General features: G+C 36.8%; 1 long non-coding RNA gene across 1 annotated transcript in view; it reads right to left on the bottom strand.

Annotated features, from left to right (window-relative positions):
* Window positions 1-338: 338 nt before the first annotated feature.
* The window catches only part of LOC123982485, a 10,375-nt gene continuing 6,662 nt past the window's right edge, over window positions 339-4,051 (bottom strand). The window contains exons 2-5 of the long non-coding RNA XR_006827984.1: window positions 2,024-2,077; window positions 1,745-1,818; window positions 1,519-1,565; window positions 339-1,430 (exon numbers count right to left, since the gene is read on the bottom strand). This is a non-coding gene — a long non-coding RNA (uncharacterized LOC123982485). The remainder of the gene's footprint in view (window positions 1,431-1,518; window positions 1,566-1,744; window positions 1,819-2,023; window positions 2,078-4,051) is intronic.

The following is a 4,051-nucleotide window of genomic DNA, read 5'->3' as shown; positions in this document are numbered from 1 at the left end:
TGTAATTGTAAATAAGACAGGGAAGTAATACATACGATACAGATTTCATTTACATGAACACACAAGCCACAAGAGACACACGCTTATGCTTACTGTTTTATTTAAAATTTTAATATATATTTATTTTTACATACATACTGTTTTATTAAATTTTTTTATTTTCTAACACAAACATGCTTTAATTACTTTATGTTTTAATTACTTGTTTAATGAAATGTATGGGGTTGATTGTTCTTGTATGTAGTTTGTATGATGCTTTGGCAATATTGTTGTTACACATTCATGCCAATAAAGCTAATTTGAATTGAAATTGTTTGGTGGAGGTAGTACCCATAGGGTCCAGTCGAGGGCACCGCCTGTGCTTATAGAACTAGGGTTACCATATCGTAACCTTTGTTATGGGACAAATAAGTACAATTATTTTATTTTTTTTAAATAAAAGTTGTTAATTTCAGCTGTTTAACGTTGTTAATCTAAATAATCATATAATCTTTAAAATTAAGCATTTTATTAATGCAGAGTTTTAGATCCCTACCTGCATTTTTTATTGTTCTGTGTTTTTTATTTGTTATATTTTGGTATTTTGTTTTATTCATTTTATATGCAACATTTGTGGACATCCTCAATAAACAGATGCACCAATCATGCTGGTTGTGTTATTGTCTTGGTTTTCTATTTGTGCCTGCTTAATATGCCAACATGCAATGGGACTATTGATACTGCGTGCCTTTAATATCCAGCTTTCACTGGTGTGGAAAAATGCGTATCAAGATCTGAGTTTAAGTTTAAAAATGTTTATGTAGTATTAATGGAAGTTAATATTTATATTTAGATAGATATTTATTATACTTTCCCAGATCAACATTTAGCTTGCTCCATTATAGAGCATTCTTTTGGGATGATGAAGACCAGATTCCTGCAAGCGCTGGAGGTGCACCACACCTTTGCACCTCACGTGAGAATTTTTTTAAATTATACTAAGTAAATCAATAGACTGATTCATTGTTTTCAGACTGAAATATATTTAACCATTTCAGGTCATAACAGCATGTGCCATCCTCCACAACATCTGCCTTGGGGCTGGTGACATTGTGGCCCCAGAGGATGAGCCTGAGGAGGATGTGGCAGAGGATGAGGGGAGAACATGTTCATATCCTAACAATTTTGCCTGTTTAAATATTTTGTAGAGATAAATTTTGTCAAAATAAGAAGATTGTGAATTCGTATTGTGTGCACTGCCTATTATTCTTGCCTCTTACTCAAACATCTTAGTGACATGGCAGCCATCGATTGATGGACGATACGGTGGACAGCGGAGAGATGCATCCACACCTGCAACACACTCTGGAGACCACCCCAGATGATGTCCTGCTGACCAGGGTCTTTATTGTGGCAGCCCATCCAGGTCCAGCAGCATCACCAGGGTCTCCCTGCTCAGCAGAATAAATGACCCGAAAATAAAATTATTGTTAAGATTTTATATATATAAAATATATCCCCCCCCCCATGAGGACAAACCAGGGCCAAGTTGCAGCAGCGGGCTTCCCACCTGAACACTTGCAATCCTAAGGCACAGGAAATCAATCATGTTAAATAACAGAAAAACTAATTTCAGCAACTGTGTTTATTAATGTGCATGGCTAAAATGAATGAAATGAATATACAACATATAAAGTAAATGTATGTATTATATTAAAACAGGGTTGTAAGATGAATGCAGTTTGTAGTTCCCTTTCATACATACACTTTTAATTGTCCCACTTTTTTGCTTGGAGGGAAGTCACCTTCCCCCACAGGCCCATTTTCTCCGAAATTGTCCTAATCACAAACAAAGGAAATGGTAATTTTGTGAAGACTGGAAAAGGTGACCGGGCAGGACAGAGACACAGAAACACAACAAAGGTTTGCCCCTGTTGTCTTATTGTTAAAGGCTTTGTATAGGATGGGGGCTCATTCAACTGTACTTTAAGTACACAATGATTAAATGCAGATATTACAAAAGGGCTATTGATACTTTAATTACCTCCAAGCCCCGTTGGCCTCAATTTAATAAAGAGGGCAGTTTGCTCCTTGTTCCCTAAAAGAAAACGACATGTTCAAGTAAGTATTTTGCTTCACATCACCAAACAGTAAGCAGCATAAATCGCAAAACATAGTTACGTTAACCGTGTTCTATATCCCAAGGTTTTTGTAACCGTTACGTGGTCTTTTCATGTACATAATATGAAGTGTAAGTGATGTATAATATCGCGACAATCTCGGTAAGACGCAGGTCTGACTCTGAACCTCTTCGATTTAAAGTGAAGACGTTAAAGGCTTTATTTTTGAGGTTGTAACTTGCCCAGCCGAGTTGCATTTAACGTTACCGTTAGCACATCAATAACCTCAGGTAACATTAGCTCGCCAGTTAATCACTTAATTCATGTTAACTTATCCCACAATACTATTCTTTAAACTACACATTACGCATTTATGCCTCGTTATTTTTACATTTGTGTAGTTGGCTGAGTTGAAAGCCAATACTTACATTTATAGCAGCCGACGGCATTATTTACGCTGGGACAGTCAACTGGCGCGCAATGAATGTTGGGATACCTGGGGCTGTGAAGGATCCATCTGTTGGATCCTCCAAACGGAGGAAAAGAAGGCTGCATTTGTTGGCCACATTTGAAGGAGCCTTCGAAATGGGACAGCCTAGTTGCATCGACTGACATATTTGGTCTTCAAATACAGCCTTCGGTCCCTGAATTGAGACACAGCTATCATATTAGTGTGTTATTTTGTTATTTTTACGCACTGCTGGTCGCCGGCACACAAGCATATTATTATTAAATGGCCAAGTTCAAGTTACCAAAGTCAATCTACTGACGCTGGACAGTTTAGTGGCTGCACAACAAACTGCAACATGCAAATAGATATAAATAAATAGCTTTAATAATTCTAGACGTTGATGTATGTTGCTTAGCAACTGTCATGCGCTATGTAACCTTCATGCTGCCTGGTGGAACTACTTTTTGTATTCATAAAGAAATGTCTGTTGATGAAATAAAGTCAAATTGTAGTGCATCTGTTAGCCTACTCTTTTTGCCATACTTGGTAACCATTTTATAAAAACAATCACAGTTAAGGGGGTTGCCAAACAACGTCCCCACAATCGAACCTCCATTTCTCAGCCATTGTTTATTTTCCCTGTATTCAACCATCTTTGTCACATTAGAGAATAAATTCACTGTAATATAATCAAGAACTGTGTGTGTTGCCTATTTCGACGTCCCTGCCAAGAGAATTGACCCTTTAGATATGAGACTGACTGATTTAAGATATTATTAGCGATTATTAACTAACTGATCACTAGTAATAATTGTAAAGTTATTAAAAGCTACCTAGAGGTCTGGAGACTCTAGGATTATAACAACTTGGTGGTGCCCTGAAACGAGGAATTTTTTTTGATTTTATGAATATTAAAATTCATAATTGGGTATTAATTCTCATAAATGTATTAAAATTCATAGCTAAGTTTTAGCCATGCTACATTATGTATTGATTTGTCACCGGGCCAGACACAGGGATGGGGGGCACAAACAGACAGCACAGAGAAAGGACAACACCTGTAAGAGAAGGGGGATGGAAGGTGGGGACAACAGGGAATAGCAGAGGGAAACACCAATTGCAGAAAGCAACGAAACCAGCAACAGAACAGAGAGGGGCTTGGGGTGGAGAAAAAAAAAAAACCAAACACAAAACAAACGAACAATAAAAATAGTAAAAGACACCTAGCTGAACAGCAGTAATAAACAGCTGACAAAGTAAGACAACTGAGAAAAATGAAAAAAGAAACAGTCATGCACACTAAATAAACACAGGACAGCCGTGAGAGCTGGAACAACAATTTAAATAAGTAACTGAAAGAAAAGCATCAGGAATAATTCTACCAGGGACAACCTAAATTTGTTTGCATGTATGTATGTATGTATGTATGTATGTATGTATGTATGTATGTATGTATGTATGTATGTATGTATGTATGTATGTATGTATGTATGTATGTATG

The sequence above is a fragment of the Micropterus dolomieu genome, linkage group LG14 (assembly GCF_021292245.1).
Source record: "Micropterus dolomieu isolate WLL.071019.BEF.003 ecotype Adirondacks linkage group LG14, ASM2129224v1, whole genome shotgun sequence".
NCBI classification, from domain to species: Eukaryota; Metazoa; Chordata; class Actinopteri; order Centrarchiformes; family Centrarchidae; genus Micropterus; species Micropterus dolomieu.
This window is presented reverse-complemented; position numbering and strand designations above follow the sequence as displayed.